Source organism: Ixodes scapularis, unplaced genomic scaffold, assembly GCF_016920785.2.
Source record: "Ixodes scapularis isolate PalLabHiFi unplaced genomic scaffold, ASM1692078v2 PGA_scaffold4__175_contigs__length_147842914, whole genome shotgun sequence".
NCBI lineage: Eukaryota > Metazoa > Arthropoda > Arachnida > Ixodida > Ixodidae > Ixodes > Ixodes scapularis.
The window spans coordinates 31,577,147-31,598,484 of NW_024609879.1; the positions used below are offsets into that span (position 1 = coordinate 31,577,147).

A 21,338-nucleotide genomic window follows, 5' to 3' on the forward strand; every position below is an offset into this window, starting at 1 on the left:
CATTTTACATAAGCGTACAAAGTGGTATCATATTAGAGACTAATGATTTGAGAAAAGATGATGCAGTGTGAAGTTGTACCTTCCGGTATATTTTACATCTAGAGTAAAATAAATAACTTTACTTCCACACACAAAAACAAAGATATAATAGTAAGATATTTAGGTTGGCTGTGTATTTACGATTACAAACAATTTCAGGTGACGGATGCCATAGTGCCTAACTAAAGCAGCTTCGATGCTCTCGGTGTATGAATGAATCGTGGCAAGCCGATGTATTTTATCCTGCTCGAGGATAACATTTTGGGATTTTTTTTATAGTGATCAGATAAAAATTATTAGTAACCACCAACAAAAACAGTAGGTTAAATACCCCGTGAAGAAAAATGTGATGAATAAGATGTCCCTGCATTCAAAATGAGCAGTCCTTGGGATATCAAATTCGGCACTTTACGCTAAGGTTTTTCTCGCTGTACCCAATTAATAAAGTTGCTTCCAAGCAGATCCGACTGTTCGTGTTACATGTGCGTCACAAGTCCCTTCTGTTGATGACTTGCTGAGCCGCCACGCGTGCCAAGACTGAATGCCAGGGAAGGCGCGCACCGTCAGCCACTCTTCTTTTTTTTTTGTTCACGATACCGAACAACCTCATTTTCGTCCAGATATACAACAAGCACGCCTTTCAGTTTCTTTGATAGAACGCTCACCATTGTCCTGGCCGTCTGAATTGCGCTTACTGAACGTTCTCTCAGGTTGTTCAGCGTGGCCTGGTGCTTCACGAGTCCGCCAACTCCGTCACATGCATTTTTCCCATGTCCAGATGCAGAAAATAACCGCTGGGCTTGTGGGCAATCGTCCTTTGCAAATCGGTGAAGCTGGTAGCGATTCTTGAAATGACTGGCGGCGCCGTCACTTACGTACGTCACGTACGAGTATACCTCAACGTTGTCTTCAACCCACTCCTTCACTTTTTCTAGAGCCAAGCAAGCGTGAGCGGCGTCGTGACACAGGTCCTCACTGATGATGGCAAAGCTGTTTGTAGATTTTCTTGTCGTCACTACACATGTAAATATCGAAACTTGTTTTTTTTTTCCAGTGATATGCTTGCACTTCGTCAGGAAGCACGATGGTCCAGTTTTCAGCAAAGTCAAAATGAAAGACAATGCTCCCGCGTTGCATGCACTGTTTTTCATCGTAGATAGCTTTACCTTGCGTTTGCCGGATATGGTTGTGAAGTACCCAACTTCCAACCGTCACTTGGATGACTTTTAGGAAAGTCTCAGGTTCCAAAGTTTTTTTCACAAGGTCGCCGGACTCCCATGTTGCAAGCACAATCTCTTCATCCTCCGGGATATCAAGTTCCTGGAGTGTAAGAAACTGGCCTTTTGGGTAGTGATCACAGTCTCCTTGAAGACACAGTTCTGTTGCTGGGTTGCACAGAAATGCCGAGTTCATTTCACCAGTGTTGAATGTTGAGCCTGTAACGTTCTCTAGAGCGGCAATACAAAGATAATAATTGCCGCAGCGCACACAAACGCACACTTCCTGGTGTGGAATACATTGGACCCATCTAGGGCGCAACGAATAAAATTTCGTTAGCCCAACGCCGGAATCGGGATGCTTGTCTTTGTATATACGGAAGGCCTCTCGTATTGAGCGTGTCATGAAGCGCTTTGGCACGAACGTTTTCTCTCCGTTGAGCATGACAGAGATGACGTCCTTCTGGTTGGGACTTTGGTGCGAACATTGTAGCTCGTCTTTCGTGAAGTACTCTAGGGCAGCAGACAGGTTCTCAGGGCTCACCTTGCACCTCGTGTAAGGATCCGGCTCATACCACACGCCATGCTTTTCCTTGAGTTTTCGGGATTTACTGATGAGGTACATCGAGGCCTGTGGAATCATCTTTTGAACCTCATTCTTCGTCAGTGTTGACGGCAGGAGTGTAAGCAGTTGACAACGTTCCCGGAGAGAGGTGGCGGTTTCAAAGGCCTGCCGAAAGTTGTCCACCCACTCAGTGCATGTGGAGCATGTTGGTTCGGACGACCCCGATGGTGCGTCCCTGTCGTACGCAATAGGTAGCCTTGAGCGTATATTCTTGACAGCAACCTGCTCCAGTTCTGTCTGCTTTCTCTTGACATAGGCAGGCCTGTCCCGACTTCTTACGACGCTTGGTTGTCTCAGCGGCGACACATCTGTAGGTAGTATGCTGCGATTTAGATCTTCAATTGCTTCTTCAGCTGGCACAAATATGTCAGGGCACTGCTCTGAGCTTCGCATCGAGATCTCCTTAGTGATGTGCATGAAGCAATGGTAGCACAGGTAGTCCGTCGCACTCACTTTGGTGGAACAGTCAGGCGGAAGAATTTGCTTCAACGAGTTTAGGTCCAACTCGCCAACACTTCGAAAATTCCGCTGCTTTGGTGTAGTCTTTTTGTGTTTGCAAAAGTAATCTGCACAAAACACTTGTTCGGAGCTCCAGGACGTCTTCATAATGTATACATAAATAATAGAAATTAAACCCCAACTGATGGCATATAATTGCCAAGTGAAAGAACTACTGGGTGCACAAGTGACAAGTCCGAAGCTGAAGAGCTCACTCACTCCAAACGTACATTTGAAAAGAGAGGTCACAACTGAGGCTGTCGGCAAAGCTTGATCCACGTCAAAGGAAGAAAGAGGGAAAGTCTGCAGACAAAAAATTGTGGTCAGCGGCCTTCGAAAAAGACTTTCCGGAATCGCACTGTCGTCCCTCCACGCGCTGATATGAAAGCACCCGAGCTTCTACCACGTGGTTCATGACACAGCCTGAGCCATGTCGGCGACCGGTTCGCGAGGGGTTGGCGGTGGGGTTACGTTGATGGTCACTCGGATTAGCCCTTGCTGTACTGAGCTACCGCCTGCAGTGCCTTATCGCCGGCTGGTGTCAACAACGAGAACACACACACCCTGTCTACACCAAAACTACAAGCGTTCACCGCACACGCGTCGCCGCCGCTTTTAAGCTTTTGTGAAATTGCTTTCTTTTGCCGCGGAGAACCGCCTTATCTTAACTACGCGCCTGAAATCCTTCCAGGCGGGCGTACACAATATCAAGCGTTTCGAGAAATGCCCGTGGAGTAGAACTATGGGAAAATTCGGAGCCCGCGATGTCGATATCGTCACCGTTGTGTTAGTACGCCGTCGCGTACTGCAGTCCCCCGTTGGGGGAGGGGGGGGGGGGCGGTTATACTACGATAACATGGCGACAGCGTTTACACTCTATGTATTTACGCGAGGCTCGAGTATTTGGGGATAATGCTGCCGGTTGGTGTGCCCCTTTGTGCCTGATATTATCGCCCGTGACGCCAGCGAGTGAGATAGCGACAGGCATGACTGCTCAGTAAACAGGCGTCGGCGGCCATGTTTTGCTGGTTGAAGTGAACCCCCTTGTCCTTGACAGCGAGCGGGGAAATGCGAAAAAAAGATTGTATCGGCCGTTTTGCCAGAACTACCGACGAGTGTCGTCTGCGGTTTCCGGCAACTATTTTGCCATAATCGTGAGCTTAGCGAGGAAATGATTTTTGCTAGCCACTGAACACTACCACGCAGAAAGGGAATGCTTGAACATGTTTTTGTTCTGGATATATATCAGGGATATATATGAGAGAGAGAGAGAGATGAAGGTAGAGCGGAAGAGGGAATAGCATATAGTGTCGCAGGAGAATAAAGTAAACAAAGTTCCTAGTGGCCGATGGCTGCATGATCTTTTCTCGGATCACTAGTCCGTAATATGATACCTCTTTGTACACAGTAGTTTCTCCTTAATTTAAGTGTGTGAACGATTTCTTTAGTTATCATTGGCCTCACCTGAATAAAAATATATAAAAGATGTGTGTTGGTTTCATGAAACTGGAACTCAGAGTCAGTTCTTGTATAAAACACTGCTAAGTGTAGGCTTTGAAAAAGGACCCTACTTTGGGGAGTTGTATCTTCTTTCTCAATAAAATGATGCAACATGTTTTTAATGGAAATGAATGCCGAAATAGAGTATAACAGGTTACCTGAATTTAAAAAAAATCGAGGGTGGAGTTTTTTTTTTATTCGCATGGGAATATTTCTTTGTTTGATTTTTTTCCATGTTTGACTAAATATATCCTAACTATTGTATCACACAGATACCTTAGTTATTTTTTAAATATTAGCTATATATTATTAGAATAATATCTGCAAATTATATCATAATGATTAAATTATTTCATGAGATACAGACCTCCAAATTTTGCCATTTGTCGTTCGAGCAGGCATGTTTGTCAATTTTTAGAAAAATAAATAAATTTTAAATAAATATGATTACTTTATATGACAAGCAAGCTATACCCATAGTTTGCGCCTAAAACGTATTAGAGTTCTCCTAATGTTATAGCTTTAGTTATTCACTCTCAAATGGGCCCCCTCCATCAGTGCGCGTTAATGCAACTGTCCACCACCTCATGCCTTACTATTTTTCCTGTCCCCAAGTATTTTTTCTAGTCAAAACTAAGTTTGGATTCGTTCATACCAGACACTAGACAATAACATATAAAAGCATCAGTTGATTTGAAAATGTCGACTAGCCATCGTTAGGTCGATCTTATCTGAAATCACCCTTCAGTTGAATATTGCCGCCCGCAAAGCCGAGAAGGCAACGCTTGGTCACGGTCTTCTAGAAGATTCCCGGTCATTCTCGCAGCAGACGTAACTTTCCTTTTGCTTTGTTATTCTCGAAAGTGCCAGTTGATCCTCGCCCCGAGCGCACGACGCTCGAACCTTCTTTGCCGAACTTTCGAAATAGTGACGCAGGGTCGATAAGCAGCTCCCGCGACCTTGTCGAGTCAGTCTCAGTCTCGCTCGCGCTCTGTTCCGCCGCCGAATCGCCGCCTGCTTTTCTGCTGCCTCGACGCTCTTTCGTTACTTATTTTTGTTTGGCACTAATTCGCCCATTAAGCCTTTTTTTCCAGTTCACTGTTCGCCTTCTCATCTCATTAATTCGTGACGGTATGTTTGTAATCGCATTCACGTTTTGACAATGTTATGCGCCCAGTATTTTTATATCTTATCATAGCTCATAACGAATACTGTTTGAAACACGATAGGTTTTTTCATCCTATTTGCCTGTTTAACTTTGGTATACCCGTATGATCTTTGCCGTTTATGTCGTTGCCTGATGTCTATTCATTCCTTACCCCAAAAATCCAAAATAAATTGTGCCACGGGCAAGACCAGTTTATGTTTTCCGTCACAAAACCTTCTAGCAACAATAAATACATTTTGTCTCTCTGAAAAGCAAACTCAAACAAAATGCTTAGAGTGCCCTCCTTCAGCTTCAAAGCAAACGATTTAACGTTTTCTCTTGAACTCAAAGCTCGTTTGCTTATTTCGGCGCTGATGCTTGCACAATCATCGATGATTATTTGCTTCCAGTCCTTTATGTTCCACGGCTCGGTTACGTACATGATCCTTTATGTGTTTGTGACCCTTTATGTGATCCAAAAGAAAACAAATGTCAAATGGCGTCCAATTGGGCGATCTGGGAGGCCAAAGCATTGGTCCTGCTCGTCCGGTCCAACGATCCCGAAAGTTGTTATCAAGTAAATTCTAGCGCGCGACGAAAATACGGTGGTGCTTTATCCTGCTGCAACCATGTCTGTGGCTGGTCGCACGCGGAGTCGACTTCGTATTTTTAAAAACATCGTCTGTGTACTTTCTGCTGGTGAGATTGCCTTCCAGAAGGTAAAATTAAATAATCTTACTTCGATAATTTTGAGTATGTCGCGCCCTGTCGTCTCAGGGGTTTTGAATCGTGCTTAGTGTTCACCAGCTTGTTTGCGCCCTTACACCTATTTCAGGTTAAATAATTATGTTGCCGAGGATGCCGCACCAGAAGTTGACAGACTAGATAACTTGATCGTTATTGTCTCTGAATCAATGAGTGTCCTAATCTGATTAGTAATTCGTAATACGAAGATTCACATTTCCGTCGCGGGACAATTTTGTTTCTCGGTCCAAATTACTTCGTTGAAAAATTCATTTCCCTCATTCGCTGCCCTTTTGAATGAAGTGAAGTTCGAAGTTTACAGATTGTAACGTCAAAGTTTAAAAATATGAGAAATGTGTAACGAAACCAGGGTCCGGACCTACAAGAATATTGACAGTTTGTTTTAAAGAAATAAACTGATTACGGAAAAAGAAAATAAACTGGACATCGAATATGTACAAAGGTAAGTCGGGTTTTGCTTTGTCCGGGTCAGTATGAGGATTCAAGACATCGGTGTGTCTTCTTTAACTTGGTCATATTATGTGGCACGCGGGTGAAGGCATGATACTGGATGGATCAGAGTGGTTGGACGTCGAGCTGTTGGCGTTTCTGATTATTTCTCGGTCCCTAACCGAACCGATGTTCCGCAGCGAGCCGACGACTGGACTCTGGGAAGCACTATGCTGAAAGCATAAATGAGGTGGCGTCCTTTTAACCTGCTACCTGGCAGCCCACTTTTGGTTTGGGACGTGCACCAAGCACCTAATCCTGGCTGCCGGCCACTGGTTTGTCCGTCTTAAGCTCTTTCACGTGCTGTTCTCCCCCCTTTTATTAATGTGAATGCATTAACTATCGCAAGGAGTAAAGACGGCAACATCCGTAACCGCAAAAAGAAAAAAAAAAACGAAAGAAATGTTTATTATTCTATTGGCTGAGCAATATGGCTCCTAGATGGCCATTGGCGGCCGCTTCACGAGAGCGCGCCCTGCCGTCCCTCTCGTGGCAGCCGTTGCTGGAGGGGGGGGGGGGGGGGGGGGGGGTGCGGCTACGGAAGAGCGCGCGCTCGGCCGCCGGCCGCGACCTCGGCAGTAGCGAAACGTGGCCGTCCAGCCATCAAACCGCAGACGAATCCTGTTCCCTTCGAACGGCTGCGAAGCCGTTGCGCCCGGAGAACCGCACGCAGTATCTCTCAAAAACCGTTCACGCAGCATCGCAACTTTTCGTTTGCGAACGTCGGAGATTCATCCTGTGTTGAAAGTCGGAAATGTGCAGTCCGTGGTGTCTTTTATAAAAGACACCACGGACTGGACATCTTCTACGAAAGAGTTACACATATATGTGTAACTCTCTCGTAGAACAATTTGAAGGTTAAAAACGTGATACGTGTACACATAATCTTAAATTTATTGGTAAAAAATGTATACATATATTTATTTACTTATCGATTTATTTGTGGACATCGTCCGCAAAAAATAGTCGCGCTTAGTTTTTCATTAAAAAAAAAAAACATTTAAATTTCAGTGAAGCACCTTCACTGAAACACAATACGCACTAAGTGCGACAAACATTTGAAGAGCAAGCTTTGCTACCCAAATAATAAGCACTACTTGCAGTTAATTGGAAAACCACTTCTGTCCAAAAAATATTTAGAATTAGCCGTTGAACTTGTCCAGTTGCCTACCCGCCACCGAAGAGTGCAACCGAACTTTGTCCAAGTTGCGGTTAATAAAACGGACGTGCCAAGAAAAACGTATCCTACAAAATATATTCAGAAACCTGCTATGGCATTCCTCGGAGCAAAGGCGAAAAGCACCCACACCTGAAAGTGTGTGAAACAAGGCAGCTAGCACACACTCCCCGAAGATGAGCCATACTCTCTATTATGGCAAGAAAGTGATGCTCTAGCTGCTGAATGAAATTAAAGGCAGCGTCTGATGGTACAACTAGGTTTCCAAAGAGTTTACCAGGTACATGATATGCTTTAAGCATCAGAAATTATTGGTGGGACCTGGTCAGGTTACCGGACTCGTCTTTGAGTAGCCGATAACAAACACAACTCTGTGTCTTCTTTTCAAGGAAAAGTTTAATGAGATGGCCTCCAACGTAATAAGTGGCAGAATCGTCAATAATGTCTGACTTTATATCTGATGCCAGCTCAGAAATGTCTTCTAGTGGAGGGAAGTTCTCAACTTGAGGAAATTCTACGTGGTCGGCAATTGAACTTTAATTGAGTGAAAATATCGACATTTTGTGGAGGAGGCCAGCCTTGTCATCCTCAACGTTTCCACTGTTCGAGAGTTTAAAGAGTTTTTTTTATCCCTATATGCTTCAGACCTGAGGTGAACTTGTATACATTGGGATTAGTGTTGCATCCTTGTTTTTGTCTGATTGTTCCGAACATGTTCTCGAGCGCATCTTGCTGCAGTCGTTGTGTAAGCAAAAACTGAAAGTCGTGGTTGGTTGAAAGGTCCTCCCAGAGCAGGAAGATACTCTTCATAGTAAGTTGCCACCCTGTCACGGTTTGAGGTTGCCTCCTACACTGAAACTTCCATGTTGCAATCCACGAAAGCTGCTGGTGAAGGAAATCAACCAGCTCCGATTCTCCTTTCAGACTGCCATACCGCAACTTCTGCCCCGTCTTTTTGAGTTCTGAGCTATTTAGGCAATCAAACAGTTTGTCGATACGATCGCAGAAGTATGCTGTAGCCATGGCTGCGGCAGGAAGCTCCTTAGAATAGACAAGGGATATAATCGCTAAACACACTGAGGCGCTCAGGACTTGTGTGGCACGCTTAACTTTCATATTGCTGAAAGGTTTCTGGAATATATGTCGCTCAGTCAGTTTTCGAGCCAAACGCAGTCGCATCTCGTGGTTTGAACGATAAAGTTGAACAATATACGTCCAGTCAACGACCTCACCTCCAATGCAAAGCTTGTGCGCTTGAAGTTATTCCTAGTTGTCTTGATGAGGTGTGGAACGTCGAAGATGAAATAAACGTGTTTATTTTCAACCTCAAAAAATGGCTTTTGAACAGACACACCTAGCTGGTTGGCCAAGCATACGTTGGACGCTCCCTGATCACACACGACAGCCTTTACTGTGACTCCAGCAGTTTTAAGTTCCTGAATCAGTGAAATGAGAAGATTGAGGATGACAGAGGACGGTGTTGATGTGTGCCCAATAGTGTATGCAAGAGGCTGCACCCACTTTTTTAGAAATTCCAGAGAGCAGAACAACCAGGGCTCTGTCTGCAATGGTGGAAGTTCGTTCTGCACCGTCATCGATAAATCCATGAACAATGTCGTGTGTGACATCATAAGATAAGTTCTTTTTTAGCACTATCTCGTCAAAAATCAAAGTACACACACGATCCCGAGCGTTCCAAGACCGCGTTTGGGATTGGATGGAGGCCATGGCACCAGGTATGATACCTGGAGTCATTTTTACGTTTGACAGCCACCTTGGCAACGAACGCTGTGTGGGAAGCGTTATATGTGACGACAAGAAACGGTACGCCAGGGGACCATGAACTTTTAGGTGCAAGGCAAACTTCTTGAGCCACAGTGGGAACCGTTTTTGCCGTCCCTTGCACCTTAATTTTGCCTGTGACGAAATCAGTTCAAACACCTGTTCACTCACAAAAGGACACACCATTTCGAAAGCTTCTAAAACAGACCGAGGCTTCTGCTTCTGTTCCTTCCGCCGCCTTGCGATTGTCTTCCTGTAACTGGACACATTGGCTTGAAGGCGTCTTATGACGTCCCTGGGTCGTGTTATGCACTTGGTGGAACTAGGTGTTGAACGGCCAGAGCCTTTCAAAGACAATACCGAGTGGAAAAATAAATCAGTCTACACGAAATTCATACTGAGTACAACGCGCCATATATGGCATTACTGTAAAATACAGAGCTTGCAGCCACATGACACAACAAGCCGCACCCGCCACTTTTGAAGTGACTAAAAAAAGGCAAATGACAAGCTTCGCGCACGTGCGCCGGTGAAAGAATCTCAGAACCAATCACAATATTCACTGAGGTCATGCAAAACTTGAACCATAGATAACAGGATGGCCAAATTAGTGCAGTAAGCAGCGAAAATCGGAAACCACCCTTTTTGAAAGCATTTTACCATGGCACACATTGAGTCTTGCATCAGCCACCATCTGGAGCCCCATAGCGATGTTACAAATTCCTCAGGCCAACATGGAAATGAGCCATTAATTAATGTCCCCTGAATTGCAAGAATGTGCATTATGACTGCAGAGGTACTGAACAGATTTTCAGTGATTAATGATGTGGAGAGGTCAAGTCATAGACTCACAGTCCCCAGGTAACTCAGAACGGCTACCAGACGAAGATGAAGCGCTGTGGTCAAAGAGCTGATCAGGAGACCTGGACACGGGCATTTGTTCTGAAAAGTGTTTGATTGTAAAACGCGAATGTTTGCCAAAAGAGAATTCGTGTTGGACATTTATTTACCATGAGCAGCAGTGGAAGGCGAAGTGATGCTGCCCTCCGCATCGCAAAGGCTTGTTGTGGCTACCGGTACTGTTGAACAAGGTTTACATCTTAGATATGAACAGCAGTTTTACACGAACTGATCTCACTATTAGCAGCAGTGGAGGGCGACGTGATGCTGCCCTCCGCGTTGCAAAAGCTTGTTGTGGCTACTGATACTGTTGAACAAGGTTTGCATCTTAGATATGAATAGCAGTTTTACACGAACTAATCTCATCATGAGCAGCAGTGGAAGGCGACGTGATGCTGCCCTCCACGTGGGAAAGGCTTCTTGTGGCTACCGGTACTGTTAAACGATGTTTGCATCTTAGATATGAACAGCAGTTTTACACGAAATGATCTCACCATGAGCAGCAATGGAAGGCGATGTGATGCTGCCCTCTGCGTCGCAAAGGATTCTTGTGGCTACCGGTACTGTTGAACGAGGTTTGCATCTTAGATATGAACAGCAGTTTTACCCAAACTGATCTCACCATTAGCAGCAGTGGAAGGCGACGTGATGCTGCCCTCCGCGTCGCAAAGGCTTGTTGTAGGTACTGGTACTGTTGAACAAGGTTTGCATCTTAGATATGGACATCAGTTCTAAAATAAATGGGCTTATCATGAGCACCAGTGGAAGGTGACGTTCTGCGGCCCTCCACGTCAGATTCTTGTTGTGCACGAAAACGAAGCAGCATGCGGAGCAAACGCTCTCACTAAAGATGGACGTCAAAAGTCTACTTTGAATGGCGAAACTCCGACCCTCTACTCTTGCCAAATTCAATATAAACAGGGCCTGTATATTGTATTTGGTGTGCATCACTATTGACTGACACACACCAAACATGCCATGTCAGAAATCATACAGCACTGGCAGAACACTCGATTGGAGGACACAAATTGTCATGCTTTGATGCAGAGTGACCTCCGGTTGTAGTAACATTATTTTAACTAATTTGGGCTGTCATTGCCACTGAAAAGTAATGCAATAAATGCAACAGTTGTGTGGCAACCAATCAAACAAAAATAAAGCTGATTCTACAATCAAGACTGGGCCAGGGAGCAGCATTAACATCATGCTGGCAGGTGGCAGCAATTAAGTAGAGCTGGCATTGGTTACAAAAAAAAAAAAAAACTATAAAATTGGAACCTGTTACAATCTGCCAGCAAAGAAAAGTTACTTTTGTTATTGCAGAGAGCCTACTTATTTGCGGTCGAACAGTAGGGACAGCAGTTTTGGTGGGTCTCGTCTGTCCAGGATCCATAAAGTCCTTTGTAGTGAAGTGTTCACTACACCTACGGTAGCCCACATTGAGCTGTGTGGCGGTCTTTCCTATGAGCTCAGGGCGTTTAGCATACCGTACCCATGTTTTTGACCTGAAAAAATCATTGTGCTTACTACCCATATTACATTCATTGAACGTGTGATCCCTGCTCTTTTGCATATCGGAAGTTTTGAATGCCACCACTAAGTGAAAACTTCGCGTTTCGCAAAGTTCACAGTTGTATATACCCTCCGATAACTTTTTTTTTTTACAGTGCAGCATTATATGGGGCACATAAAACAATGGTCATGGATTCGAAACCGACCCGGTCACGTAACATAAAAGAGATCGGTGTCTTTGTATTCATGCTAAAGTCATATCAACGAAAATTTTTGGCTGGTTGTCATTTCATCACTTTATGGGTGTCATTTGCACACTATGTGTGAAAGTTTTCTTTTTGCTGAGAATATTTATTTTTTACCTTTTTTTTTAAACGTGGTGTGTAACTCAGACAACACCATCTATCTAGCCCCGAAATATTTGGAAGTTTTCTTGACTTGCCATCCGTACTGTCAAGAATATTTGAAACAAGTACGTTGTCTCTGATCTTTTCTCAGCTATACTGAGTGTTTTCTTTCAGAAAACGTTCTAAGTAAGGACTGAATCAAAATATATACGTACCTTGAATCACGTGGAATCCGGAAAAACTTAACACCTGGCTTTTTATTTGTCTTTCCATTGTTGGCGCACCAGAGCACGCAGCAGTAACTTCCGTAGTGCATCACCTGATTCAGCGGGGGGAGAAGCGACGAAGAGCGTAAAGTACATCATCTATTGGATCCAAGCTCAACGATACGTTCCTGCAGTTTATATCGAAGGCAGAAAACTATCGGCTGACGAAAAAATAAACGAGAAGTGAATCCGACATGTCACAAGATTGTATAGCTCGATCGGCGTCACAATACAGCAAAAACTTATCGCACGCGTGACGGATCAGCACAAGTGAGTGAAAGAAGTGTCGTGACGTTTGCGCTATCTTTGTGCTAACCAACGCAAAATATAAAGTTGCAAAAACTTACCTTCTGTTCAAAATAGGACCTGACGACCTGATGCCAATTACTTTGCGAAAACGAAAAACTGAAGCTGCTAGGCTACATGAAGCACGAACTCAAGGTAAACGTTTCGAGAACGCGAGTGGTATAAGTTATGCGTCCCCTCGTTTCTTGCGAGGCGACCGAAGAACGTTGAGGAAGTACGGTGGGGAGAAGGGCAGACAGCAGACCATGCCAACCATGCGGAGACGCCATGATAGACCATACAGAGCCCGCCAAGCGCCATACATCATGTGGTTGCGACGTAGTATATGAACACTATTTCATAACTTTAAATATGTTAAATATAACTAAGGTGTGACAATTTTAAAAAGAAATACTTTTAAGGAAAATAATGTAAACCACTGAACTCAAAAGCACCGCCTGGCGGAGGGTAGTAGACGCACGTATCTGGGCCGCGAAATCGCGCATGTGTGCTCCTCTTTATGTTTACTATATTACTCTGGAAGAATGGCAAGTGCGTCAGCGCGCGATTTGTTAGCCTACTACATAAAAAAGTCACTTATCTAGATGGGTGTTTGTAAAGTGTTTTATTGGCTGTTGGCGTTGTTGGACATATAATAGGTAGATGAATTGTGCACATAAGATTTGAACGGTCTTGCAGTAAATCAGCCTTGTCCCTGTTCTTTGTGTTATTTTCCATCGCCCCTGCCTTTTTCAGCTTTTAAACCTTACAGCTACCATGGACACACTAGCCCAAACCAAAGTTTTAATAATTATTGAAGTTTCGTAAATTAGTCAGCTATTAGTCGCCTCCTCTTTTGAACTTAATGTTCAGCTCGCCTGGCCGTATACCTTACTTGTTGATACAGGATTTCTGTACCCTTCACGGTTTTGTTTCCGGAAAAAAACGGTTCTCAAAAAAAATAGTTGTCAGCCTGCTTAAGTATGTAAATAAAACTTTCTGTCTACACCAGCTCCGCAATCGGAAAAAAAAGAAAGAAAAACACCTTTTTGCGTTTAAAGGATTCTAGCCTCCCGACGTTCGAGCGCCACGGTTTTAGAGACGGCTGTTCAGGCAACTAGAGTTTACCCTATATAATACACATGTCTTGAAGCAGAGCGCTTATGTATCGTGTCACCGTAGCCAGTCCAAAGAATAGTGTCTTGAAGCACAACCCCTAAATGGCGATTTAAACAACAATGTGGTGGTGGTTTTGTGGAGAAGGGAGTTGGCTTTTTTGTGGCGAATTTCACTAATTAGGTGATTTAATAGCGTTGATTAATCTTACATCTCACGTACATTCTGTTCTACTCTGACGCCGGGTCGCTGGAGTGATTTGTGGCTGGAACTGTATACTCTTAAGGGCGTTACCTTCCTAAAGAGTTGCTGGCTTAACACAACCTGGAACTTTGATAGAGATTTTAGTAAAAGAAGAAGAGACCATTTGCTTCATGGTGTTTCAGCGTGTTGAAGTGAAAATCCTTGATGTGTCAGCAAAATTGTGAAGACAGACGGTTGAAAATATGCACAAAATGTGATGACGTATGTGGTGCTTTGACAGGTCGTATTAGGTTCAGCTCCTTGCTTTTTAACTCTTAGAAAAAGGGCGAATTGTAGACATAAAGTGGAATAGAATATTTCGTGTCATTGATTTTAAAATACCACCCAGAAACTTGAGGCTGGTGAGAATATTTTTTGGCCTATTTGAGTGCCTTGATGAAATTTGTTGTTTTTTCCTACGCAGGCAGCGAATGGCTTCGGTATGACCCGGGTTATATATGGCTTGCTAGCAATTGCCCTTTATAGCAAGATCCCACTTCATCCTTTCTTCAAGGATCGTGTTTCTTGTAACCCTCATATGGTCGCCAGCCAGGTATGGTATGGTGTGAGTCACGCCAGATGTTCTATTTGTTTTGTTTTATTGTGTGGCGTAGGTCGGTAACTGCTAAAAATATTAAACAGTGATTTCCATCTCCGAACTTTCATATTGCATGCAATATAAAAAAAAAACAAAAAATGATCGTTTAATTTTGCTTAGTAATATATTATTAAAAAAATATCTTAAGCTTATTTAGGCTCACCAGCAAAGGGGCGCTAAGAGTGTGGTGAGCGCAAACTGGCACCTCGCGTTACCACCACGAAGAAATTGACATCACGAGATTGGAGGTCACAAGACGTGGTCACCTAATCTGAAATCAACGTTTCCGCTAAACGTAGCGAGTAAATTGATGCCACGTTTCGTGGTCACCTGACGTGATCACGTGTCATATATTTTGTTGACAATTTTAACCGGATATTGCAGTGAAATGACTTGAGGTACATAAACAAAAAAAAATCTCAAGAACAGCATCTTGGTAAAGTCTTGGTAGCTTAAAAGGGCAGCGCAACGATTTTAACGTTCAAATGATTTGCCGCTTGCAATTGCTGTATTCTTCATTTTTGCGCAAGGACAGAAAATTCGCAGTTTATCACGAAACACTGCAATTATGCTACGTAATCTTAATCACGAAAGACTCACCTTTCCTTGATGAAAAGCCTCGGTCGGTGGTCCTCCGAAGCTGGATATCATGTCATTTGGGAAAACTAATGTTTTTGTAGTACTGTCTTTCGCGAATCAACTGAACAATTTCCTCTCTGACACATTCCTCCTCATCTTTCCCACGGCGAACCGTGTCTATAGTCCGTTCCATCCTACGTTCCACCACAGCAGATGCTACGAGCGACCAAAGCAAATCCAAGGTCGTGTGAGTGGTACTTTACCTTTGAGAGGGGGCGCAGTTACGTGCCGAAAGCTCATTTTGTGCTTCGTTAACGATTGGTTGTGGTGGGTTTTAGCGCCCTCTGCGGTCGGACGCAAGGTGGAACGGAGTATAGGTCTCTCGCAGCAACCTTCGGCTCTCCTTAGTGGTTGGAGTGCTCCACTGCAGCCGAATCGGACCTTGAAAAGTCCACAATAGTTCATAAAATACTGAGTACCTGAAGCGTAGAACTGAACGTAGTGCTACCTGTGACGTAACTGCGTACCTTACTCAAAAGAAGGTGTCTTTTAAGGGGTACTCGACCTTCGAATTGTTTTATTATTGTACCCGACCATTGCCCAGGCTGGCCTGCCTCTCTACCGCCGTGTTCCTATTGGAAGGCAGAAGTCCGCCCAAATAACACCACCCTTCAACTGCGTTTCTTTAAGTATTTGCTACGGCTTCGCCATATGATCCTGATAGAGGTGCGGGGTAAAGACACCTCCCATGCACCGCACCGCTCCTGGAAGCCACAACACCAGCCAAAAGCGCACCCCTCTCATCGAAAGCACCCCGGTGCAGCGAGGCAGCCGCGGAGGCAAGGCTTGATCACGGAGTTTCGACGCCTCCAGGACACAACGAAAACGAGGGCCGAGACGGCAGAGAGCATCATCCCAGCTCCCGAAACACCAGCAGCAATCCTGCTACAGCTATTTCTTGAGGGTCGCCATGCGGAGGCCCCGAAGACTGGTTGGAAGCGTTTGAACGTGCCGCACAGTTGAAACCGCGGAAGAACAAGGCGAGATTACGGCACGCCTTCCACTTTCTTCAACACGTGGCACATACGTGGCTTGAAAACTATAAGAGCTCCTTTGCGAGTGGGAAGCCTTCACATCCTAATTTCTTCAGGCATTCACCAGTGTACTGCGAAGAGAAGGGAGGACCTACTCCTCCAAGTACAGGTACAACAGCCTATTGAGCGAATGATGGTCTTAGTCACGCTGACTAGATTGTTCCGACGCGCAGACCTTAAAACGTCTGAATAAATGAAGTTCCGGTATTTAATAAGAAGCGCAAAATTTTTTTTTTTTTTTGCGCCGGACTGGTTTTGATTATTCCAAACACCGTCGCAAAGGTTTTCGCCGAAGAAAGTACGATGGAGAAAATTTTAGACTCGCACGCCTGGCAGTATGATCGTCCTGCGCAAGCGCAGACATCGAACCACACCAAATGAGTGCAATTAACCCCAACTCCTTGAAAGAAACTATACGAGCAGTGGTACGCGAGTAGCTACAGAAGGTCAAGGTGCCAGGGCACTACCTCAGATCGTTTCCCCTTAATGACGGGTTCCGGGAAGAAGTCGAACAAACGCTGGGAACATCGACGATGCCACCATCGCAGCCGTATGTCGCGATCTACGTCCGTGGTTTGAGTCACCTGCCAAGCCCTCGTCGTGAGTCATTCACGCATACATTACGGCGCCCCCAGCAATCCAATCGCAACCGTCGCCCCGCCCCCCCCCCCCCCCCTCCCCCTTCGCCGTGCAACAATTAGCTCTGAGGAAGACAGATTTCAGGAGGACTGTTGATGGCCGCCCACACTGCTATCACAGCGGCGAAGCCGATCCATTTATCGCCCCTGCCCGTACGTGCACCTGTCACCCGCGGCCTTCCCGTTGATGCTTCTCGACCGTAGCCTAGTCTGCCGCGTGGGACATATAGGTTTATTTGGCGGAGAATGAGTGCAGACCAAGACGCATTTACCAATCGCCGTCTCCTCTCCCATCCACCTCACCGAACCATCGTTTGTATGTCAGAAATAACCGAGGAAGGCGCACCAAGCACCCTCAGGGGAAACTAAAGTCAACGGCGTCTAGATTTGGGGATTTTGAACGCCGAAGATTCCAAGATACTCTAACGACGGAACGGTGCAGCCCCGACCGGACGCCCCGACGCTATCACGACACTACGGGCCGACGTCGCCGCAGTGTAAATCCCAAGGCGGACCTGTAAGTATCGTTTGACGGACAAAACATGAGCGCCCTCGTGGACATATCTGCAGGCTATTCCGTTGCCAGCCGACGTCTTGCAACTCAGTTGAGGAAGGGTTCGACTGAATGGAACTGCCCACTCATTCGCATAGTTGGAGGCCAACTGGTATCACCGATTGGGAGGTGCGCGCTAAGGGTTGCGATTCACGGACACACGGTTTTAACCATGTGTTTTAATCTGGAGCAGTGTTCGCGTTATCTCATTCTAGGCATGCACTTTCTGACGGACTACGGTGCCATAATTGATCTTCCATCCTAGTCTGTCACCTTTTTTATCGACTATGCCCTACCGTCGGTCGAAAGATCTGAAGATCCCGCCGCACTCAGCATCCTCGAGTCGCACGTAACCATCCCTCCATATTGCAGTCGGTTGATCTCCGTTGGCACCAAGTCGTCCAGCGACCTCGAGGGAATCGCCGAAAGCGACCGACGTCTGCTTTTTGAAAATTGCATCTCCTTTGCCCAAGGCCATGGAGATGCCATTTATTCCGTGCCAGGACAGGCAGACATTCTGCTCACAAACTTCGTTGCATACTTTCAGCACCTTAACACGGGTAAAAACCATGACTTTCTTCGCGGATATCACAGAAGCCAGTAATGTGGTTTCATCAACGAAAGTCCCGAATATCAAAATGCAGACCTACCTTCGAAATCAACTCTGCAATTCTCCAAAGGCAGCAATATATGCTCAGAAGCCTGCTTAATCGCTCGCTACCACGACTGCTTTTCCTCGTTATTCAAGATTCGCATGACGCCTCTCGTAAAACGTGGCATCGAAATGGAAGAACTAACCCGGCCAACGCACTTGTCACTGTACCAACTGTAACCAAAGAAATGCGACTCAATCCGAAAGCAATCCAACTAGACGCTGCATGACGGCATTATACAGTTATCCAAGAGCCCCTGGCGTTCCCAGTAGCACTTGTGAAGAAAAGAGGCGATACATTATGTTTATACGCCGACAATCGCCGCCATAACGAGATCAGAAATAACGTTAACCCCATACCGCTTTTTGACGACACCCTGGACCGCCTTTGTTATGCGAAATTTCTCGCCCATGAACCTCAAATCCTGCTATTGGCAAATCGATGTCGACGCGAGAGACCGAGTGCATGGGGACTACCTTGATAACACCAGACAGACGCTACGAGTTCAATGTCAAGCCGTCTGGGCTGTACTTTGCACCCGGTACGCTCCAACGCGTTATGGACACCGTCCTTGCAGGCCTCAAATGGCAGACCTTTCTTGTATACGTTGATGACCTCGCCGTGTTCACCCGAAATTTGAGGTACACCTCCAAATGTTAGAGACAACATTTGAGGCAATGAAATTTACAGGGTTGACTCACGAGATGTAAAACTTCAACGTCATGTGCGAGGAGCTAAAATTAATGGGTCACATATTGAACAATAAAGTCGTTTTCCTAGACCCCGAAAAAACTGATGCTGTCTCCCGATTTCCCCAGCGAACCAACAATAAAGCTGTGCGCCAAATCCTTGGACCATGCGCTTATTACCGCCGGTTCATGGAAGGCTTCTCACGCATAGCAGAGCCTCTTGTGCAGCTAACAAAGGACTCCGCAGATTTTGTCTGGGACCAAGAGCAAGGACCCACATTTCGAGAGCTTCAACGACAACTTCCAAGTCCACCCGTGCTCGCACACTTTGACGAAGACGCCGACACCGAAATACACACATGTGCGAGCAACGTCGGCTTCGGTGCTGTACTGATTCAAGAGCAGTGTACTGCTGAAAGCGCCATAGTTTACTCCAGTCACTCCTTAACGAAAGCAGAAGGGAACTACTAGACAGCGGGGAATGAGAGCATTGTTATGGTGCGGGCAACTTTGAAGTTTCGCTCCTGCCTATACGGCATGCTCTTTAGAATAGTAACCGACCATTACACTTTTTGCTGGCTTGCTGGCTTGGAAAAATCGTCCGGCCGTTTCGCAAGGTTGCGATTCCGACGCCAATTGCCTCTCGTGCGCTCCCGTGGACTCCCAGGAATGGACGCAGACGATGACGAGGCTTTTCTCAGAGCACTCACAGCACCCATATTCGTCGGCCGGCATCGCGCGGACCCAGAGTTATGGAAGCCTTATCAGTTGCCTAGAAGGCCAAGGCACCGAAGTACTAAGGCCATTCACACGTGATCTTCGGCGCTTTGCTAACACAGTGACGTTTTTGGTAAAAGAACTAGCAAACTACAACTACAACGTGCGTTCACGTCGTCACATCAGAACAGTGAAGGGAAATTCTGGAAGTATGCAAAGACGACTCAACGTCGGGACACCAGGGACAAGCACGTTCTCTCGCGATGATCCCAGCAAGGTCCTACTGCCATGGCTTGTGTCGAATGGTGCCAGCTACGTGCGAACCTGCCGAGAGCGCCAGCGCCTCAAAACACCTCCAGTGGAGTGTGTGAGCCTTCCTAAGCGGATTAAGACAGCCTCCAGACCGTTTGAAAAAAGTTGCAACTGACCTGCTTGAATTTTTCCCTACGTCGGCGTCCGGCAACAAGTGCGTAATTGACCCAACGGACTACCTCACCCTTTTTGCCGAAACTAAAGCCCTGCCTAGCGACACTGCCATGGAGATAGCATATTTTTTCGTTCATGATATAATTCTCCGTCACATCGCACGTACGGTAGTCATCGCTAACAGAGGACCCGCTTTTACAGCTGAACTGAAGCAACAAATATTGCACTAGAGGCACACGAGCCATCACAGAACGACAGCTTGCCAACATGACGCTCGCGGACATGCTGTGAATGTATGTGGACGTGCAACACAAGACGTGGGACGACATCTTACCGTACGTAACGTTCGCGTATAACACTGCGGTTCCAAAGACGACACAGACGACCCTGTTTCACCTTATCTACCCTACGTTCTTACCCACGTCGAAGACGACGACTTGAACAGCAATGTGGACAAATTCTTACAACTGACAGAAGAGGCGCGCCAGATTGCTCCTGTCCGGATAAAAGAAAAACAGCGACCCGGCGCCAGACGTTACTGCCTACGAAAACGCGACAGAGAATACAAGCCTTGAGACCAAGTCTGGGTTTGGACGCCTGAACGTCAACGAGGTTTTAGTGAGAAGCTGCTCCGCCGCTACTTTGGGCCCTACAAGATTATCCGCCGAATCGGAGAGCTTGATTACGAGGTCATCTCTGATAAAATTAAGAGCTCACCACGACGCCGTACGAGACAATACGTCGTCCACGGCTTTCACCTTAAACCTAACCGTGCCAGAGAAATGACCAATTATTTACTTCATGCTTATGTAAAGGTGTACAGCATCGAGTCAATGCTGCTTTCAGGGGTATTATGCCTCGCGTCGTGCTTTGTTTGCTCCGGGCTGCACTTCGGCTCATCTACACCTCTTAACGCGGAAACCACGAGTACGCACATTTCGTTAGCGCGCTTTTCAAGACGCCGCTCACGGTCGGCTCTAGAAAGTTCAGCTAGGTGGTGAAAAGAGTGGCTGGGTGACAGTTGGAAATTCCTCTCGCCGTCGACCATCGCCCACGCTCGCCTGCATGGCTCTCGGTCTGTTATTTTCGGACGGCACGAGTTCGCCCAAATAAAACCACGCTTCAGCTGTGTTCCTTCAAGTTGTTTCTGTGGATTCGCCACGTGACAATATCGAAGTATTTACCATTTTGTTCTTAGCCCGAGACTGAGGCAGGAAAAGAGGAAAGTTTCAAAGTAGAAGAAAAATGAACAGTCGAGGACACGTCTCTAACACAGCTAAAGACAAGTTTATTTGATCACCTTCTTATATACACTCCGCGAACTTCACCACAGAACCTTCTCGATCTCCGAAGCCAAAAGATAACAAAGGTCTCACATCGTTCCACCACAATTGTCAAACGCACTCACTACAATGTCAAACGACCTTGACGTTTTCCACAAAGCAACAAACAATAGCTCCCCTCACCCGGAAGACACCTGACT

General features: G+C 45.8%; 1 pseudogene; it reads left to right on the forward strand.

The window, feature by feature from the left end:
* The first annotated feature begins 16,556 nt into the window (after positions 1 to 16,556).
* Positions 16,557 to 18,130, forward strand: LOC121837737 (annotated as a pseudogene).
* Positions 18,131 to 21,338: the final 3,208 nt, after the last annotated feature.